This window comes from Chiloscyllium punctatum, chromosome 26 (genome assembly GCF_047496795.1).
Source record: "Chiloscyllium punctatum isolate Juve2018m chromosome 26, sChiPun1.3, whole genome shotgun sequence".
In the NCBI taxonomy this organism is placed as follows: domain Eukaryota; kingdom Metazoa; phylum Chordata; class Chondrichthyes; order Orectolobiformes; family Hemiscylliidae; genus Chiloscyllium; species Chiloscyllium punctatum.
In genome coordinates, this window is record NC_092764.1 from 35,416,848 (window position 1) to 35,440,017 (window position 23,170).

Consider the following 23,170-nt stretch of genomic DNA (forward strand, 5'->3'; position numbering starts at 1 on the left):
TCTATTTAGAAAAGGACCATTACATAACATCTTTCTAGAATATCCCAAAAGCACTCCACAATACAATGAGTGACTCTGAATTTCAGTCTTGCTATGTTGAGAAGTGCAGCCAAAATATGTCCAAAAAACCCAGAGACAATTCAATCTCGCAATATGTTTTAGTGAAGAGTGTCTCAAATATAGAATCTTGGATATGTACATGGACAATGACTATTAGAAAGCCTGTAACATGTTTAAAAAAGCCTACTTCTACCGTTAATACATTATCCCCTTAAACCTTTACATACCTCATTAAACATTACCAAAAGCCTCTTCCTATTTTTTCATGTGAATCAGCAGGTATGCTATTATCCATTTTAGTTGTGATCTCCTTTTGAGCAATTAAAAAGACAATATGGACCACACTGTGCTTGACTAGGGCATGAGAATTACTGTAACCAACTATAAGGAAATAAGGAACACTTCAGCCAAGGTGGGGTGGAGCTGGTGAGAGCAGGGAGGTCACTATTTACTCAAACAGATCCAATTTCAGACCAATTTTAGCAGATAAGTTCTGTAAAAATAACTAATTTTCATGTCTTAGCAGTGATGCAATTTTGCCCAGATCAGAGAGTGATTTGCAAAAAAAAATGTCCATTAAGGCAAGGAAATAGGACAAAGACCATTTGATGTGTCACATCTTTGTCTTGTTCAAAAAGATTTGCCACATCCCATAACAGGTGCAAAGAGAAACCACGAGAGACAGATTCATTCTCTCAGAAAGCGATGTCCCTTTCCTGACTGCTTTTCTTCAGTCATCAGAATTAACAAAGATAAGGTCATCCTTTGCTATGTTGCCTCAGTATTTACTGCATCTTGGTCTTAGGGTATTATTATTGATATTAGTTGAGTCCAATACTGATGCATAGTATTCATTTTCTTGCTGTATTCTCTATGCTACAATCAACTGTCCTGAAATAATGAATACACAATTTTATTGGTGCCACATTTAAATCCTTGCCTTGCTCTGAAATTAGAGCAGCCTCATTTTGTGCCTGGCCTTTTACAGATTTCTGGAATCTTCTACTATATACAAAAGTGTATAAAATGTCCTTGCTTGTGTGTATTCAAAGGGGTAACAAATCAAAGTAAAAGCCCTCAGCATATACCCATATGCTATTGTTTAATATCAGTGTTGCAAAAGTCATTGAGTAGCATTTACGTAAATAAATGGTCAACTTCATCTCTTTTGAGTATAGGTGTTGGGAGGTCACGCTGCACTGTATACGACATAGGTAAGGCCTCTTTTGGAATATTATGTGCAATTCTAGTCTCCTTTCTATAGGAAGGATGTTGTGAAACTTGAAAGGGTTCAGAAAAGATTTACAAGGATGTTGCCAGGGTTGGAGGATTTGAGCTATAGGGAGAGGCTGAATAGGCTGGGACTGTTTCCATGCTGTACATCTTTATGACTCCAGACTCTTTCAAAAACCTCTTGCTTAGCCTACAGGATTCTGGCTGAATTTTTTTTTAACATATATTCACTCATGGGATAGAAGTGTCATCAGCTAGCCAGAACTTATTGCTTGTCTCCTAGTTATTTAAAAATAACATCAAATAAAGAGTTAGAAGTCTGGTTTAACAAGCATAACAGCCTACATTTTCAGATCATAAAAATAAATCAAAAGACGTGAAAAGACAACGAAAGGTTCTTGCAGCTTGCCACACACAACTCTGATTTTTTGCAAATTATGATGTAAACTCCCTACATGCAGCAAAAATACACATGTAAAATCCTGGGAGAAATTTTAAAAAGTGCCAGTGAAAAACCTAAGCTTACTTATTTTAAAAAAAACTGGGAAATTTCTCTTCAGTCCCTGTCAATCTCTGCCCAGGCAATCAAAACCAATCTGGCTCTGATAATCCAAAAATCTACCTATCTTTTGCAACAAGTGATCTCTATCACAACATGATGTAAAATAACATAGGATAAGTAGCTGTTTAAATACTGATCGATTGTTGTGTACCACCAATTTTTTTTTAGCTGTATTCATAGTGAAGTAAACCACACACTACAAAATTCCATATGTCTCTTCCTTTCTTTAGAAATCTTCTTAAAATCTCTCTTTGATTAAGCTTTATTCATCAGCTCTAATCTCCTTACATGGTTTGGTATGAAATGGTTTCGCAATGTGAAGCAATTTGAATTGCTCTGCTCCACTAAAGTTGCTATGTAAACAAATATTTTTGAAAACTTTTAATACTTATCTTTAAACTTCTCTAATTAACAATAACGATTTCAGTTTCTCTGATGTTTCCATGTCACCAAAATCTTATCCTTGATACCATCTGAATAAATCTCTTCTGTTCTCTCTCAAAAGGGTCTAGGTTTATCTGAAGATTACTACTCCAACAAAGAACTTATACAGATTCATTCCATGCCAGTTATTCAATAGCCTGGACTTGTTTTGAAGGGTTTCATGTTAGTTATCATTTTCAATGCAAGTTTAGATGAACTTCACACATTAGGAATATTCATGATTTTATTCAATAATGCAGAAACTGCACTGTAACAAGGTATACAAGGCCATTATCGTGGAGATATCAGTTCCACTAAAGTTCAAAATACTTCAATAAATATTCAAATCTAATAAGCAAAGCACCTGCAAATGCTGACTATGTAAATTTCTGAATCACATTTCAATGGTTCCTCAGTGTTAATTCTTCATGGTTATATAAAGCTTGTGAAATTTAGGATGATTTTTGTGGTGATATTTTTACCCATTTTAAAAATATGCCTGATTTTGAGTTATTCATTATATACATATGGGCGGCATGGTGGCACAGTGGTTAGCACTGCTGCCTCACAGCGCCTGAGACCCGGGTTCAATTCCCGCCTCAGGTGACTGACTGTGTGGAGTTTGCACATTCTCCCCGTGTCTGCGTGAGTTTCCTCCGGGTGCTCAGGTTTCCTCCCACAATCCAAAGATGTGCAGGTCAGGTGAATTGGCCATGCTAAATTGCCCGTAGTGTTAAGTAAGGGGTAAATATAGGGGTATGGGTGGGTTGCGCTTCGGCGGGTCGGTGTGGACTTATTGGGCCGAAGGGCCTGTTTCCGCACTGTAATGTAATCTAATGTAATCTAATCTAATTTACTTTTGGATATTCACAGCTGTGTCACATGCAAAACCCAATTTTATACTTAAGGGTCACCAATAAACCTGCACATGTACAACATTTTTAAATCAAATGGAGTGCACATTCTTTTGCAATAGAGATGCAATATCCTACTTATTCAAGTAAAAGGAATCAATGTTCATTGACCACTAACCTATCCCCAAAGGCATATGCTGTTTCTGATTCTGAACTCCAAAAGACAAGACTACCTTTCTCGCATTCATTCATGACCGTTACTGGTTCATCAGTCCTTATCGCTATCCAGGAATAATGTTGTTTTGCTTGATCAGATGTAAAATGATCAGATGTAAAATGATCACATGTAAAAAGGGGTACCTCGAATGGGGTCAAGGACCCTTGTTCCCATGTCACCTCATGCTGATGTTCAGCAGCAGTGGCTAAGTGATGCAGTGGAGATCTACATGCATTTCTAGTAGCCATTGGACCTGGCTTTCAATAGCAGCCACCAATCTCTCAGTGGAGACTGCAAGATGCATGCATGCCTCACCTAGCAAAGTAATGATAGCAACAATGGATTCCTCCAACCTTTAATCCATTTTACCACATCTTGCAGAAACCTGCCCAATCCTGTACGTTTGAACAAAGTTATTAATGGTTGTCATCATGACATCACCTTCTGTCTGAGGCTAAATGGGCATCTGGTCTCTGGCAGTCCTCCATCAGCCAACTGTGGAAACGTACCAGTGAAATACTTTCTAGATTGTGCTCCTTCAATTAATCTAGGTAATGTACCCACAGAGCTAAACTATGTGAGCTGGTGGAGAGTGCGGGCGAGTGGCTTGCCAGTGCATCATCTGGAAGGATCTGTGGCTCCTTCAAGGATAGAGGAGATGATGGGGTAAGGGGCTGGCTTCTTCAGGCAGAATGTTGTGTCACTGTTAGAGAACAGAAGGAATTTGTACAATGGGGGCGGGTTAGAAGCTTGAGTACATTAAAAGATTAAAAGTTTGAAGATTTTCTCCTCACAGTGAACAGTTCAGTTAAAATTGTGGTCAAGCACTATCTACTACCTATTTGATGTGCTTTAGCCCACCACAATTTTAACCCCCATCTTTTGGGAGAGTCAAGGTCGCTTACACCTGACAAATTAAGTCATAATTAACATTTAAATATTGATGTTGGATTAATGTTGTTAACAAACAGAATCCAGTACCAGAAAAGACCCACCAGATGGTGACTTTGAAAAACACTCTAAAGGTTTACTTATGGGCCAGTCGGAGAAACACTTAATCCTGCTACACCAGGAAACATGCATCGAATGCAAAAGGCACAGAGTTGCCACTGCTCAAACTAGAGGCTTGATTTTGTTCTAAGGGAGTGCATGGATTCTTTAGTGGAACACAAGGCTGCTGGCATACTTGATACCTCTAGCCACATCTGTTTGGTTTGGCCCACTGGAGGTCTATTCTACATGGAAGGAAAAGTAAAGCTCTAGTATCCACGGTGCTCAGTCAGGAGCTCAAGAGAGGTTCAGAAAAAATATGGGGCTGTCCAGGATGTCTGCATAAACCATTGCTGGTTTACAGTTATTATCACTCATCCATTTCCAAAGGTAACAGTAAATCCTGTCACTACTGCCATTTGCCTTTTAAATAATCTCTCTCTGCTTAGCTCCCATCTCTTGCCCATGCCTGATGCCCCAATCAGAGGACAGTTGCTGCTTCGGCTGGTACTTTTAAAACTGTGTAATATCACTGAAAGCAAAATATAGGATGAGGACTGGGACTCAAATGTTCCAAAGGTCAGGTTCCCAACCCCAAAATTTCAGCCTCATTTTAGTTCAGAGTCTATTCCCATGGATCCACAGTAAAGACTTATTGCCACCTGAGTTGCAAATCTGCTGCAGACTTCCGCATTATCCCTGCAGCTTTGAACAGCTGTAAACATTACAATATTTAAATTAGCCATGTAAAGTAATAGGACATGAGCCTCAACTTTGGCACTGCCACGGGCACTTATTTCCCAACACATCTCCCCCATGGGTGAAATTAGTTCTATGTCTCAGCAGGCCAGTCACCACAGAGCATAATTAGTCCAACTAACATAAAATTCACAATTTTCAATGCACATTTTCACTTAAATATGATGTTCACAGCTATTCTAGGACACAGAAATTCTTATATTTACAAATGCTATTCAAACAAACATTTTGGACACACACAATTAATTAAACACAGTTTGTATCTGGCAGAGCAGGCTTGCTGGGGCCAAACAGAAAATAGGAGCAGCGGTAGGCAATGTTAAAAGATTCAGCTTTCTCAAAACATCAACAAAATCCTGTAACTGTAACTGCAGGAGAAGCACCACTTACAAAACAAATTTAGATGTTATTGTACATTGTTTGAAAACTGAATTACAGAGATTAATAAAAGGATAGGAGTTCCAGGCAAGACAGCAACTGAACTCTAGACCTCAATATGGCTGAGAACATTTCATTCCATATTAGGAATAAAGCAGATGTTGAGCCTCAGCTGTGAAAATAGCTAGAAAAGGGAAGAGTCTCATTTCTGGACGTTTCAAGAACTCTCATTCTTCCCTGACCCACCTAACATTAACTAATCCTTTGGAGAATGCTCCCTTGGCATTTAGCTATGCTGCATTATGGATTGTTAGGGAATGATGAGCGAGTGTTCACCAGGCACTCCAATCATCCATACTAATATACCATACCATTTCAAAATAAATGTAAATATCTTTGAGCAGTTTAACAAGCTTTAACTTCAACCAAGTTTCAAAGCATATTGCAGAGCAAACTGTAAATCAATGAACCCATTGCTCAAGTCTGAAAAAAACAAAGTGTGGTTTAAAATTAAGTTATAGACAATAGGTACAGGAATAAGCCATTTGACCCTTCCAGCCAGCACCACCATTCATTATGATCACGGCTGGTCATCCAGTATCCTGTTCCTGCCTTATCCCCATTTGAAGTTGAAATTGGCCATGCCCAAATCGCCCTCAAAGTGTAACTCACATGAAATTGGATCAGTGCCTTTTAATTACAGCAATCCAGTGAGAAATTTAACATCAGTTTTCCTTGTGATTAACAGGACCAATAAAACAACAGGACCATTAAAAAAAGGCACAAATATTTTGAATTTGTATAACTGGCCACTTCCAACTTTCATGCCTACCTTATGAATGAATCATCACGAGCATTGTTATTTTTAATCAGCCTGTTTGGAAATGTGGAACACATCTCTGGGGCATGCGAGAATTGGACCCTGACTTCTGTATGGAGATAGGAACACTACATGTGCACCACAAAACTCTCTAAATCAGAGATGTCACCTGTTCACCCAAAGGGCCCAATGAAATGGTTCGGAAGCAGAGGAATTCCAACACATGCCTCCAGACACTGAAATATTAATTGAGTGCCTTACACTGCTCAACTCTGATGTGAAGGTGACAGTGTTGGACTGAGGTGCACAAGGTCAGAAGTCATATGACAACAGGTTATAGTCCATCAGGTTCGTGTGAAATCACAAGCTTTCAGAGCGCTGCCCCTTTGTCAGTTGAAGTGAAGAAAAGCATGCAAGCACAGAATTTATAGGCAGACAGATCAAAAGATCAGCCAAAGCTTTTGTAATTTTAAATAAACCTTTTGGACTATAACCTCGTGTCATGTGACTTCTGACCTTGCACACTTCTGCTAGTAGATATGCTGCTAGCATCTTAGCTGACCTAAATGATCTCATTAATACCACAATGCCAATACTGATGAGCTGCTTCTGAATGAATGTTTTGTGCTTATATTTCACCAATTAAATAAGAGCCAATGCCTGGAAATTTTGAAAGAATTTAGCAATGGTATGTGAAAAATCACAACTTATTTGTTCTGTGCTTCAGACTAAACTAAGTTTTCCAACTTTTTTAAAAAATAGTTATTTCCAACTAAGTGCTGAAGATTGTAAATTATATCTACCCTGCTTCAACAGAGAAACTAAACGTCATTATAATGCTAGAAAGAGCTAACCCTTGGGTGGCACTATTGCTGCCTCACAGGCCCAGGGACTTGGACTCATGGTCCAGGCTTCTTCGGTGACTGTCTGCGTGGAGTTTGTATGTTCTCTCCATGTCTGCGTGAGTTCTTGTCGGGTGAACCAGTTTCTTCGCACAGTCAAAAGATGTGCAGGTTAGATGGATTGGCTATGCTAAATTGATCCATGAGTGTGCAGGGATGTCCAGGCTAGGTGGATTAATTATAGTAAATACAGAGTGAAGGGAGTGGGTCTGGATGGGATGCTCTTTGAAGGGTCGGTGCAGATTCGATAGATGAATGGCCTCTTTCAGTACTGCAGGGATTCTATGATTCGGTGATAATGCCATCCTGAAATTTAAGGCATTCAATATTAGGACTAAATCCAATAGTGGGTTTCAGTCAAAACTACAGTTTGCAGAAATAATTCCTGATGAAGGGCTTATGCCCAAAACGTCGAGTCTCCTGCTCCTCGGATGCTGCCTAACCTGCTGTGCTTTGCCAGCACTACACACTTGACTCTGAGCTCCAGCATCTGCAGTCCTCACTTTCTCCTAATTTGCAGAAATAAGTTGTGCATAAGTTAGAATAGAGCTAACCAATGTTTATTTAGAATTACCAAAAGGGCAGCTGGTATTAAAAAATCATCCCTTTTAAGAACAATGGCAATACCTGTTGAGAATGCTCTCTGATGACTCAAGTAAAAATCATTGAGTTCTAGTTGGAATTTAATGGCACGTACCCTGTACAATTACATCTCAATGTGCAAAGCCAAGGACATGTTCAAAGGGTCAGGAACAACTGAATGTTGATAGTTCCTAAGCAATCAAATTTAGTGGATATGGAGAGTTTAGTTAATTACAGGCCAATGTATTGCCAATGTATGAAACATACTAACACAGAACTACTTAAATGCGAAGTAGCAGAACCAGCTTGTTGCAGACAAAACTAAGCAATTCCACTGAAAACAAATCAAATCTATCAGATACAGACATTAAACTTAGTGGAAACTAATGGGAGAAGAATGTTCTGTGAGCATACCTGCCATCCATGGTGGAACAGCCTAGCACTTCAGTGCAAAAGAAGAGACTATGATGTTTGCAACCATCTGCAGCCAGAGTAGATCATCTTGGTTTCCTTCTGTAATTCCTATCATCACACTTGCCAAACATTTCCACATGATATCAAGAAATAGCCGAGTACACTGAACATAGACATGGTTATGGATCCTGACAACATCCTGGCTATGGCGAGGATATGTGCTCCAGAACTAGCTGCACATCTAAAAGCTGTGCTAGTACAACAGCAACAATGGAATCAATCTGAAAAGTGTACAGGTATGCCCTGGCCAAAAGTAAAAACAATAAATCCAATAAGATCAATGATTACTATGAGCTCACCCTCAATTATCAACCTACTTTAAAATCATCAAGAAAATGCAAGAAGAGATTGAACATAATTTCAGTCAACCTGTTTAAATATGACATGACACACCTCTGAAGCAGTTGGAACTTGAACCTAGGTTCATTGGAAGAGGAGTAGGGGCATTACCAAAGTACCACAAGAAAACTCATGTTATAAGCAATGTCATTAAGCAGCGCCTACTTACCAATCAGACTACTTAATGATAGTCATTTTGAATTTCAACAGGATAGACCACTTGCCTATCCTCAGCATGCTGCAGTGCTCCAGTGAATCACAGCATAACTGGAGGAACAACATCTCATCTTCAGACTGGACACTTCACAACCTTCTGGACTTAACATTGAGTTCAACATCTTCAAAGTGTGAACCAACCTTCTATTCCTTCCCTTTCTTTTAGCTCTAACTATTACATTCCCTGTTATCATGTCCTCTCTCCCTTCCCCCCCACTGGTCCCAATCAAATCTCTTTCAAGTCCTTTTTAAATCCTCCTTTCACCTTAGAAATATGCCTCCTAGTCTTGAAATCCCCGACCTAGGCATAAGTCATCTGCCATTCACCTGAAATATACTCATGATGTTATAAACCTCTATAAGATCACCCCTTAACCTCCTACTTTCCAGTGAAAAAAAAACTCTCAATCTATCCAGTCTCTCCTTATAACTCAAACCTACAATTCCCAACAACATTCTGGTAAATCTCTTCTGAACCCTCTCCAGCTTAGTAATATCATTCCTATAACAGGACAACCAGACCTGAAGACAGTACTCTAGAAAAGGCTTCACCAATGTCTTGTACAGCCTCAATGTAAGGTGTCACCTCCTATACTCAAAGGTCTGAGCAATGAAGTCAAGTATGCTAAACATCCATATGTGACTCAAATTATGCAGCTGAACTCCGAGGCCTTTCTGTTCTACAACACTACCCAAAGCTCAACTTTCCATTGTATAAGGCCTGCTCTTGTTTGTTTTTCCAATTTGCAATACCTCACATTTATCCAAATTAAATTCCATCTGCCATTCTTCAGCCCAGTGACCTAATTGATCAAGATCGCTTTGTCATCTTAAATAACCTTTTTTCACTGTCAACTATACCACTAATTTTGGTGGCATCCACAAACTTACTAACCATGCCTTCTATATTCTCATCTAAATTATTTACATACATCTCAAATTTAGTGTCACCTCCTGAAACTGGTTTGTGTCAACAAAAATTCATAGAATCAACCTTAAGCACATTTTACCCTTCAATGTTCATACTGTCTAGAAATTAATTTGGACCCCTCACTCTGATGAATGTGTCGGAGGCAACTGTTTCAGCACCAGTTTTTGTTTTTAACAAATGCTTACACTTGAGTACTAAGTACTTCTCCAGAATATATTGTCATAAGTTATATCAGAGTTTTGAGCATGCAAATTGCTTGGCCTCGGATATTGTGTATTGTCTATGCATCAATAATCATAGAGAAGACTCCAAGTATGTGCAAAATATGCCTGAGTCACAAATCATAGCAACATTCAGTCATCCTTTTGTCAAAAATCATGATGGATTTCTTCACAAATCAAACAAACCAAACTACTCAACACATATTTTAAAAATTCAAATCACATGATGAACGATAATTTAAAAGCAGTCCTTCACAATATTCAAACGCCAGAGAGGGAGCAAATTCCCTTCTCTATCACACATAGGATGTAGCTTAGCTGTGGCTCAAGTTTCCCTGGTCTTGATAACGTGATTGACTCTTCCTTAAGCATTCATACAACCAAGCTTAAACATTCCTAGCACTGTACATACCTAACTTTTTTAATAGAACACTGTCGTTAAGAGAGCCCACAAGGAAAAATATCCCATATGTATGGGTAGAGGATGATCAACATAGACAAGAATTGGCAGCATAAAGCTATATCCTACGACGCAAGGAAAAACACAATCCTAGAAGTCATTGCACCTCAGATGGGCTAGGAGCAGTGGTTGCATCATTTAGTCTCGTGAGACCATGGATCTACGCCTGGGAAATCTTGCTCCAATCTTTGTTGGTAGAGCAGTCTCAGTTGCAGCGACTACACTTGAAGATGCTGTCCTCCGGTGTTGGCTTGATGCTGTTTTCTCGTCAGTTGCACTTTTGTTCAACAGAAATGCCTCAGCTTCTCTTCGCTTTTTAGACCTCTGTGTAATTCCAGCCTCAATCAAGAGCAATCACTTGCAGTGTCCTCCCACCTCATGATGTTCATGTTCAGTGACTTCACATCTCTCTTGTAGAGATCTCTGAAATGAAGTTGGGGCTGCCCTTGTGCTCTCTTGCCAGAGGCCAGTTCCCTGTACAGATCATTCGGGATCCTCCTGTCTGACATGCGGCGTATATGGCCCAGCCAGTGGAGATGGCGTAGTTGGAGCAGGGTGAAGAGGCTAGGTATCTGGTCATGGGCGAGGATTTCATTGTTGGTAACTTGCTCAGTCCACTTGATGTCCAGGCTGCGAAGGTGGATGGCATTGAGATGCCGCTCTTATCTGTAGTAAAGGCTCCAGGTCTCAGGAGCACACATCATACAAAATGGCAAACCAACGGCACTTGTATTCAACAAACTATTCCATTGCAATCCAATTATTACAACATATAGATTGAAGCATTTAAAATCATAAGATTCCATAAGTACCTGATCAGTGAACAATTCACTGTGGAAACCTATCATAAATTGTAATCTTTGTACATCAAATGAAATCAAGCAAACATCAGAACAACACATTCCAAGTTGTAAAAAACAAAGGAATTTCCTACTCATGCAGGACACAGTCTACGTACATTGAGGCAAATAAAGGGTCTGATAATTGAATGGATCCCCATAGTGCTTGGGCGAGAATAGCTCAAACAGTGGCCTTTTCCTACTGCATCTTGGCAACAGCTGCCCCAAGCTTTCACGCGTCCCTCAGTCCTGGATCTTGGAATATTCCAGTCTGCAACACTCAGTCGAGGTCAACATTTTGCAATGGACAACCCAAAAAAGGTTCTGGTAGACCAAAGAGTGCCTTTCATTGAGTTGCTGACCTTCCACGACCAGTCGATATTTGTCTTGGTGTATATTCCAAAGTACAGACCATTGAACACAGAACCCTGCATCACAGAGCTGCTCAGGCCAAATCTCAAAAGAAAACTACTGCATCTCTCTCGACATTCTTTATATAGGCAAATTCCAGAGGAGGTGTGAAACAGTCTACTTCCACCACCCCACCCCCCACCCCGCCCCACCAACAAAGCCACTTCGGGGGCGGCATATGGTGGTCGAGAGAGTTCCACCATATACTAAGGATCTCACAGGTAGTGCCCTTCTTACTGCTAGCCAAGCTATATCTTGGTTTTGTTGAAAAGTTCTAGCAATGAGGCAATGCAACATTCTGCTCAGGAAAGTATCCAACAGGATCAAATCTTTCATTTCCCAGTGACTCAATGAAGCTATGTGCTGACCACTGCTTGATGGACTTGTGGTCAAAATTATTTTCCTTTCCAAACTTTCCCGGAGGCAAATGGAATACATGTGGAATGGTCCAGCTACTTGAAGGGTTCCGCTGCAACGAGGCCAGGCCTATCCCTTGTAACACTGGAGTCAGGTAGAACCTCAGTAAGCATTGATACTTACTGTTTGCGTACCAAGCATCTTCACACAGCTTGATGCGGCCACACACAAAGGTGGCCATAAGGATGAGGGCAGAATTATACACCCTTATTCAGAGCTTTAAACATGTGTAAGATGGCTCAGGTGACAGCAGTGGTGCAGACTCAGGGAATATGCCAGACTTGAGCCACATTAAATAACAGAGTGCACCTCACATTTAATGATTCAGTTTTTACCCACAATTGAGAAGGAGCAGTGCTCCTTTCTGCCCAGTTTCTGCTTCACTTTGGAAGTATGCTTGTCACAAGTTTCAGCACACGCAAAATACTCAGAATCATATACCCTACACCTTCTGATAACCTGACCTGGTGAAAGAGATAAAGGACCAGCTGGCCCAGTTCCCAAAGAACAGAGTCTCACTCTTGTTCGATTACCTTGGCTCCCAAGACCATTTCAAACTAGTTGTAAATATGTATGTGCACTGACATCATATCAGAGCAGAAAACAGCACTATCATCCATGGACCGGGAAACTTGACCTGCAGGCCTCCGCCACTGGGAAGTGGTCATCCCTCTCAGGCAGACATACTTCGTATAGATTTGGCAAAAGGCTCCATACAACACACAAACAAGACAGCAGAGAGTGTGTAGCCCTGCTCAATTCCTGATCTGATCAGGAAGTTATCTGATTTCTACCTACTGACTGAGATTGCACCACTGATGGTGTACAACAGTTGGATCCAATTGCGGATTCTCTCCCCAAGGCCCATTTTGGAGAGCACATCCCTTATGCAGGTGTGAGATATCCTGTCAAAGACCTTCTCCTTGTCCAGGCTGACAAGGTAGGTGCCCATCATTTCCAGAGAGGAGGGGTTATCCTATGAGAAGGGTTGAGCTGCCTGAGACTGTACTCACTAGAATTTAGAGCTGGGATAAACGGGTGTTTCTCTGTTTGGAAATCAGTGCAGAGTGCTGCAGGAGTCAGTGTTGGGCCCACAACTGTTTACGATATATATAAATGATTTGAAAGAGGAGTCTGAGTGTAACATAGTCAAGTTTGCTGATGACATTAAATTGATTGGAAAGGCAAACTGAGCAGAGGATGTGGAGAGTCTGTAGAGAGATTTAGATAGGTTAAGTGAGTGGGCAACAATGTTGGCAGATGGAGTACAATGTTGGTAAATGTGAGGTTATCCACTTTGGAAGTAAAAATAGTGGGACAGAGTATTATTAAATGGTAAAAGATTTAAAGCATTTAAAGATTTAAAGGTAAAGCATGCTGTCATACAGAGGGAATTAGGAGTGTATTGCTAAAAGTTGATTTGCATTTAACAGGTAATCAGGAAGGCAAACGACATATTGGCTTTCATTGTTAGAGGGATTGAATTTAAGAGCAAGGAAGTTCTGCTGCAAATATACAAGGTGGTTGTGAGGCCCCACCTGGAGTATTTTGCGCAGTTCTGGTCTCCTTACTTGAGGCTTTGTAGTTCACTAGGTTGATTCTGGAGATGAGGAGAGGTTGAGCCACCTGGGACTGTACTCGCTAGAATTTAGAAGAATAGGAGAGGATCTTATGGAACATATAAAATTATGAAAGGGATAGATAAGATAGAGGCAGGTAAGTTGTTTCCACTGGTGGGCGAGACTAGGACTAGGGGACATGGCCTCAAGATTGGGGGGGGTGGTTTTAAAACAGAGATGAGGAGGAACTGCTTTTCCCAGAGACTAGTGAATCTATGGAATTCTCTGCCCAAGGAAACAGCAGAGGCAGTTTCATTAAACATGTTCAAGACACAGTTGGATGGGTTTTTGCATGGTAGGGGAATTAAGGGTTATGGGGATAATGCAGGTAGAAGGAGCTGAGACAATGGATAGGTCAGCCATGATCTTAATAAATGGTAGAGCAGGCTCGACAGGCCAAATGACCTACTCCTGTTTCTATTACTATGAAACTATACAACATGGAGGGGGAGAACCCATGGGTTTTTGCCAGCTTGGCATGTTTTGCTCCCACTCCACTGACAAGTTCTCAGCTTTCATATGGACCATGTGCTTGTTCAGGACAGTTGCACCTAGTCAAAGTTTACACTGAGCCTGACCTCGCATCAACCAGGCACCTTACCCATGCTGGGCCATTTCCATGGTTCCTACACCAAACTTCATCCCCCAAAGCAAAATATCTCTCTCACTTAGTGGAGACTTGTGTCTGGCATTGGAATTCATGATGCCATTTTACCCCCCACTCTCAAACATCCCCAGGTCCAGATTTAAAGTGGTGCAGAGTCTTCTCCCCATTAGAAACTCTGCTAGAGCTATCCCTGTAGTTGCATTAGGGGTGGTTCTAGAATCAAATAGGAACTGGGACAGTTTGGTATCTAGTGTAGGCTGTAGGCTATTTCTTTATATGTGCCTTCAAAGTTTGGATCGCTCTTTCTGCAAGACCACTAGATGATGGATGGACAGAGCTGGCCTTATATGACTGCCATTTAACTTTCTGAAATACTCAAATTCCCTGCTGGTAAATAATAACCTGTTATCTGTGACCAAAATTTCCAGGAGTCTGTGTATTACAAAAAGATCCGTGCGGTGTTTCTATCATTCCCGTGTTTGATGAATGAACCTGATGCATGTCCAACCACTTCAGTGGGTGCCCACAATGACTAAAAACACTGAGTCCATGAAAAGACCTGCAGTTGATGTGTAACCGAGTCCAGGGTTTACCCAGTTATTCTCGTGAATGTAGGGGAGCTGCTGGTCGTAACGTGCGTCCTTGTTGGCACTCTGGACACTGCCCCACCAACACAGCTACGTCTGCATCCAATCCTGACCACCAGACATACCATCTCGTCATCATCGTCATTTTTGGCAACCCTAGATGATTGTGGTGGAATTCAGTCAGTCCCCAGCAGCGACCCTTGCTTGGGACAATCACTCTTGCTCCCCATAATAGTATGCCATCCTCTACTGTGATCTGGTCTCTCTGGGCCAAAAAAGATTTTAATTCTCGTTGCGACAGCCCTACAGATTCCCCCATCACCAGCAGCTGTTTCAGTTTTGTCAGGACCAGATCTTTCTGGACCCTTACCAGCTGTGACTGGAAGTGTGTCCAGAAAATTTAAAACCATTCCAGATTCTTCCAGTTGAGGTACCACCAGTAGTGTATCTCCCAGTCGGAGGGTGCTCAATGCATCCACATTCACCACTTAGCCTGCCAGACGGTGTTCCAAATAATCATTATACGCACTTAGTATTACAGCCCACTGCTGAATTCAGCCTGAAACTATGGGCGGCAGTGCCTTGTCCTCTTTAAGTAGTCCTAGCAGGCATTTGTAGTCTGTTATTATTACACATTTACATTCGTAAAAGTATTGGTGGAACTTTTCGACTCCACATATGACCACCAAACCTTCCTTCTCTAATTGAACATATTCACACTCTGCATAAGCTAAAGTCCTGGATGTCTACACAATTGGGTGTTCTTCTCCATTGGGCTACCTATGAGCTAATACTACCCAATGCCATATCGGGAGGATCATCAATACCATATCTTTCTTGGGATAATAGTCCACCAACACCTTTGAGGACAATAGCTGTTTTTTCACTTCCCTGAAAGCTATAACTTGGCTAACAACCAAGGCTGACCCTTTATTTAACATGTTGATGCAAAGGATGGAGGCCAGGTTATGTATGAACTTTCCGTAATAATTCACCATTCTAAGGAAGGACCTAAGCTCCAGTACAGATGTGAGAGCCAGGGCACCTTTGATCGCCCTCCCTTTCTCTTCCAATGGGTCTTGTCAACTGAATTTGAATGTTGACCAGGAAGCAATTCCGTGATTGTGCAAGGCCTGCCTTGTGCCATTTGCCTTATTGGCAAAAGTAGAGGCAAAATCTGGAAAGCGAAAGAATTGTCAAACCAGCCTAAGTAGCTCATTTGGGATGCCTGGAAACACACATTTTCCCTTATGAGTTATACGCCCACCTGTGGGAGACATCGAAGGACAATGTCAAAGTTCTCTAAGTATTCCTTAATGGTCTTCCCGGTTATTAGAACGTCATCTAGATAAATGGCAACCTGAGATAGATCTTGTAAAATGTTCTCATTGACTACTGAAAAATTGCACAGGTTGACAATACCCTAAATGACAGTCTTGTATTTTGGTACAAACCTTTACGGGTTTTAATTGTACCATACTTCTGGGAATCCTCATCTAACCACAATTGCAAATATGCATGGTTCATGTTCAGCTTCATGAAGGCAAATCCCCTGCCAGCTTTGGTTTAAATCCTCCATGCAAGGGATTGGGTATTTATCAGCCGCAGTAAGTGGTTTACCATTTGTTTAAAATCCCCACAAAGGCAAACTGACCCATCAGGCTTCAGTATCTATGTTTCCCATTTCTCAAACTGGGCTAGACAATAGACAATAGGTGCAGGAGTAGGCCATTCTCCCCTTTGAGCCTGCACCACCATTCAATATGATCATGAGTGATCATCCTTAATCAATATCCTGTTCCTGCCTTATCTCCATAACCCTTGATTCCACTATCCTTGAGAGCTCTGTCCAACTCCTTCTTAAATGAATCCAGAGACTGGGCCTCCACTGCCCTCTGGGGCAGAGCATTCCACACAGCCACCACTCTCTGGATGAAGAGGTTTCTCCTCATCTCTGTCCTAAATGGTTCTACCCCGTATTTTTAAGCTGTGTCCTCTGGTTCAGCACTCACCCATCAGCGGAAACATATTTCCTGCCTCCAGAGTGTCCAACCCTTTCATAATCTTATACGTCTCAATCAGATCCCCTCTCAGTCTTCTAAACTCAAGCCCAGTCGCTCCAGTCTTTCAGAGTAAGGTAGTCCCGCCATTCCAGGAATTGACCTCGTGAACCTACGCTGCATTCCTTCAATAGCCAGAATGTCTTTCCTCAAATTTGGAGACCAGAACTGCACACAGTACTCCAGGTGTGGTCTCACCAGGGCCCTGTACAGCTGCAGAAGAACCTCTTTGCTTCTATACTCAATCCCTCTTGTTATGAAGGCCAGCATGCTAATAGCCTTCTTCACTACCTGCTGTACCTGCATGCTTACATTCATTGACTGGTGTACAAGAACACCCAGATCTCTTTGTACTGCCCCTTTACCTAAATTGATTCCATTTAGGTAGTAATCTGCCTTCCTGTTTTTGCCACCAAAGTGGATAACCATACATTTATCCACATTAAACTGCATCTGCCATGCATCTGACCACTCACCTAACCTGTCCAGGTCACCCTGTAATCTTCTAACATCCTCCTCACATTTCACTCTGCCACCCAGCTTAGTAACATCAGCAAATTTGCGAATGTTATTACTAATACCATCTTCTATATCATTAATATATATTGTAAAAAGCTGCGATCTCAGCACTGATCCCTGCGGTACCCCACTGGTCACTGCCTGCCATTCCGAAATGGAGCCGTTTATCACTAACCTTTATTTCCTGGCAGCCAACCAACTTTCAATCCAAGTTAATACTTTACCCCCAATACCATGCGCCCTAAGTTTGCTCACTAACCCCCTATGTGGGACTTTATCAAAAGCTTTCTGAAAGTCCAGGTACACTACATCCACTGGATCTCCCTCGTCCATCTTCAGAGTTACATCCTCAAAAAATTCCAGAAGATTAGTCAAGCATGATTTCCCCTTCATAAATCCATGCTGACTCTGACCTATCCTGTTACTACTATCCGGATGGTGTCGTAATTTCATCCTTTGTAATAGACTCCAGCAACTTTCCCACCACTGAAGTCAGACTAACTGGTCTATAATTTCCTGCTTTCTCTCAACATTAGCCACCCTCCAATCCACAGGAACTGATCCCAAATCTATCGAACTCTGGAAAATAATCACTAACGCATCCACGATTTCTTGAGCCACCTCCTTCAGTAACCTGGGATGTAGACCATCAGGCCCCGGGGACTTATCAACCTTCAGATCTAACAGTCTCTCCAACACCAATTCCTTCAGCCACTGTTAACTCAGGGAGATTGCTTGTGTCTTCCCCAGTGAACACAGATCTGAAGTACCAATTCAATTCTTCTGCCATTTCTTTATTCCCCGTAATATATTCCCCTGTTTCTGTCTTCAAGGGCCCAATTTTAGTCTTAACCATTTTTTTGCCTTTCACATACCTAAAAAAGCTTTTACTATCCTCCTTTATATTTTTGGCCAGTTTATCTTCGTACCTCATTTTTTCTCTGTGTATTTCCTTCTTAGTAATCCTCTCTTCTTCTTTAAAAGCTTCCCAGTCCTCAGTTTTCCCACTTATCTTTGCTATGTTATACTTTTTCTCTTTTAACTTTATATGTTTCCTAACTTACCTCATCAGCCACGGCCACCCATGCCTCCTCCTAGGATCTTTCTGCCTTTTTGGAATGAACTGATCCTGCATCTTCTGCATTATACACAGAAATACCTGCCATATTCCTCCACTGTCATCCCTGCTAAGGTATTGCACCATTGAACTTTGGCCAGCTCCTCCCTCATAGCTCCATAGTTCCCTTTATTCAACAGAAACATTGTCACTTCCGATTGTACTCTCTCCCTCTCAAATTGCAGATTGAAGCTTATTGTATTATGGTCACTCCTTCCCAATGGCTCCTTCACTTCGAGGTCGCTGATCAATTCTGGTTTGTTGCACAATACCTGATCCAGAATTGCCTTCTCCCTGGTAGGCTCCAGCACCAGCTGTTCTAAGAATCCATCTCGGAGGCACTCCACAAAGTCACTTTCTTGAGGTCCAATACCATCCTGATTCTCCCAGTCTACCTGCATGTTGAAATCCCCCATAACAACTGTAGTAACATCTTTGCAACAGGCCATTTTCAGCTCCTGATTCAACTTACATCCGACATCCAGACTACTGTTTGGGGGCCTGTAGATAACTCCCAAGAGGGTCTTTTAACCCTTAGAATTTCTCACCTCTATCCATACTGACTCTCCATCCCCTGATTCTCGGGCTAGTTTGATGATTTCTTTGCTTTCCAGATTCCTGTCTCTACTTTTGCCTGTAAGGCAAATGGTACAGGGCAGAATTGCTTTCTGATCAACATGCAAGGTGTCTTGGCTGCTTTAATAGTCCCTGAAAAACTTCCAGGCAATTAGTTAGAACTTCAATCAGGCAGTCATCAAAAAAAATATCGAGCCAATCAAGGTGAATCTTTCTCAAAGTATTTTGTCCCATCAAACCTGGTCCTGAACCTTCTAATACAATCACTGGTAACTGAAGTAGCTGTTTCTCATAAGATACCAGAATCGAAGTGGTACCCTTAATCTGTAAAGGCTCTCCGGTATAGGTTCTCAATCTAGCCAAGGTATTGCATGTCCAGAAAGAATTTTGTAGACTCGTTTCGTGATCACTGAAATGGTCACGCCAGTATTGACTCCATTAGTACCCAGTGACCATTTATCTAGACATTTGTTTTGATTGGAAACAACAAATGCTGCAGATTACAGGTCAGCCATGGAAAGCAAGCCAATGTTGAGTCTGAAAGACTCTTCATTAGTTTATTTTGACTGGTTCAGATTTGGATGTTGGTAAGCAATTTACTTGTTCCAATCCAGACATAGAAGGATACCAACCTAGTAATTCTCTTACTCAGTTTAGGCCCAGAGGGTCTCTTTAGCTGTCTCAAGTCTGTATACCAGCAGCAACTACAATGGCTTGCCAGCCTGGATCCTGAAGAAAATTTTAACAGTTTGGCTGAGGCTTGTTTTGGGATTTTGCTGTGGACTGACCTAGAGTCCTCTGTTCAGGATATTGGGTCCTGAGTGAGGCTATGCAATTTCCTTCACTCAAGTGATGTTCCCCAAGTTCAGTCAGACAGCGAGGGTGTCCCCTCAATCTGAATATCTTGCACATGAAGTCCAGTTAGGCTTCAGCTAATAGGTGCTTTTGCATTGTTACATCATTAATCCCACATAGTAAATGGAATCTCAGCATCTCATTAAGGGTTAAACCAAAGCCACATGCCTCTGCCAGTCACTTTAACCTTGTAAAAAATCCTGATAAGGATTCTCCTGGTTCTCAAATTGCCAAGTCAAAGCAAAAGCAACTCAGAACTGGAAAAGGCTTGGGATTGTAATATTCCTTTACTAAATCCATCAACACTTGAAAAATTTTAATATCTGGAAAATTTGGCTCCTAATAACCAAAAAAGTTGTCAGGAGAATTGTGTGTTGCTCATGTGCAGTAGCAAGGAGGAGTGCTGAGGCCTCAGTAATTTACAATCTATATTAATGGCTTAGATGAAGTTTGCTGATGATACAAACTCAGTGAAAAGGTAAACTGGTGGGAGGCCACAGGGGAGCAGCAGAGAGATATGGGCAGGCTACATGATCAAATGTGTGACAAGACAGCAGATGGAATATAATATGAGGAAATGTGAAGCAAGAAGTACAAAATCAGATTTTTTTTTGCTTTTAAAATGAAACTAGCAAATTTTGATGTTCAAAGGTATCTGGATAGATTCATACAGGTACAAGCAAGTCATAGGATGAGGAGGTTGTTCTTCGATAAGAGCTGAGTAAATTGGGCCTAGATTCTCCGTAGTTTATAAGATTGAGAGGTAATCACATTGAAACGTTCTGAAGTGGCTTTAAAGAAACTGATTCTGCCAAGTCAGGGAATTGGAAATATAGAGGCAGTCTTAGGTCAAGGAGTCAACTATTTAGGACTGACTATGACTTTGTGGGCCGCATGGTGGCACAGTGGTTAGCACTGCTGCCTCACAGCGCCAGAGACCGGGTTCAATTCCCGCCTCAGGCAACTGACTGTGTGGAGTTTGCACATTCTCCCAGTGTCTGCGTGGGTTTCCTCCGGGTGCTCCGGTTTCCTCCCACCGTCCAAAGATGTGCAGGTTAGGTGAATGCTAAATTGCGCGTAGTGTTAGGTAAGGGGTAAATGTAGGGGTATGGGTGAGTTGCGCTTCGGCAGGCCGGTGTGGACTTGTTGGGCCGAAGGGCCTGTTTCCACACTATAATGTAATGTAATCTAATCTAATCTGAATTCAGAAGAGATACTTCACTCTGAGGGTTGTGACGGCTCCATTGCCACTTCTGGTTACCACCTTCCTATGGATCTGCCCTACCAACTCATTTAATCCATCCTTTCTGCCACCTTATCACTCTCATTAAAGCGACTGCATTTCTAACTTTTTCCATTTCTGATGAATTTTCACATCAGAATGATTAAGTCTGTTCCTCTGTCCACATTCTGGCAGATGTGAGTATTTTCAACCGTTTCTGTTTTCGAGCAAGTGCAATATTTTGCATTAGTAAAACTTTGACACTGTTTTATTTTAAAAAACCTGTTTGGACATGTAATGACATACTTCAAGGGCAGGTGTGATTGGGACATTTTACTGTGCCCCAAGACTTTTGTGTCTTCTATAATATATAGGGATGAGTGATTCCTGAATTAATGCCCATCAACAACATACAATTAAACACAATTAATATATTACCAAAGCTGAACAACACCAACCTTCAACAGGTTCTCCACACAGCTGAAGCTATTCATTTGTGGTAAATGTCTTCTGCATTCTCTCCAAGGTCTTAAGTGTATAGCTCAGAACCAGACAGAACCCCAGCGGAGGTCCAAAAAATGTTTTATAAAGATATAGCATAATTTCCTTGTTTTGTATTCTACTCCTCTATTAATAAACACAAAGTTTTCAAATTTTCCTCAATTTATCCAGCCATTTTCAAAGGTTTACATACACTAAGCATGTCCAAATCCTCCCAAAACTGCTATACACATTGTTCATGCACACAATTCTGCTAAGCTTTCGATTTGTAAATTTGGCAATATTAAATTTGGCCGCCACATCGCTATACCTCATTGGGTAGTGCGCTGGAAATAAGAGCCTCATTCCTGATGAAGGGCTCCTGCCCGAAATGTCAATTTTCCTGCTCCTCAGATGCCGCCTCACCTGCTGTGCTTTTCCAGCACCACTCTAACCTTGTCACTGGAAATAAAGACCCACTTTTCCTGAAATCATCACAAAAGTGGAAATCTTTATAAAAGTATGTAAAGTTCCCCAATTTACCTGTTGTTTGGATTAATGTTGACAAAAAGCATACAGCAGATTTCTGTACCAGATAATGATGACTCTTTACTAAAATACATTGATTCGAGCTACAGATAAATGATTATGAACAAACATCATAAAACTCTACTAATTAAAACTCTAATCCACATACAAATGCCTCTCCAGCACACACAGGTAGGAAGAAGTAATATGCCATGGGCAGAGGTAAAATCTGGAAAGATAATTCAATGGACTCTACTCACAGAGATTGTACTTTTAGCTTGTCAGGACAAGCTGGTTCACACTTTAAAAAGTTTTAACTTACTGATTAAGAGCTGCAGCTTACAGTAACTGAGAAAAAAATAAAGTGGTATAAATATAATCACAACTGCTCTTTCCTTCCAGAGGTTCAATGGTTGCTGCCTAAACATTCACAGCCCAAATCTTGAAGTCAATCACAGTTAATGGCAGGCAGAAGGCCTTTGTCATCAATAACTGGTCAGTAGTTCACAGACCAATCAGCTCCTTGTTATCAGTCAACTATCATACACAATATCTACACTCCAGCTCATCTGTAACTAGGTTTCCACTACTGCTTAAACAACTAGTTACATAAACATCCTCAAATATTCAATGCACAATAAAAAAACAGGCTAAACATAACTTTGTGACAATTCAGTGGCTTTTTTAATGTAAGCTACCCTTAACAAAAGTGCTCAAAGGATTTTGTAGCCCACTCAGATACAAAGAAAACTTCAAGGGAACATTGGTCAATGACCTCTAGCTTGGATCCGTTCTAGCTGCCTCAGGGCAAACCAAAGTTGGAATACAGATGCGAAAGGTGGTGTTAGGACCTTGTAAAGGAAGTGATTCATGCCTGATTCAGTATTGGTAAGGGATGCCTCTTGTCTTTAC

At 41.2% G+C, this 23,170-nt stretch overlaps 1 protein-coding gene across 2 annotated transcripts in view; it reads right to left on the reverse strand.

Moving 5' to 3' along the window:
• The window catches only part of banp (BTG3 associated nuclear protein), a 233,643-nt gene that overhangs the window by 37,887 nt on the left and 172,586 nt on the right, over positions 1–23,170 (reverse strand). The gene's annotated exons all lie outside the window — the stretch shown is intronic.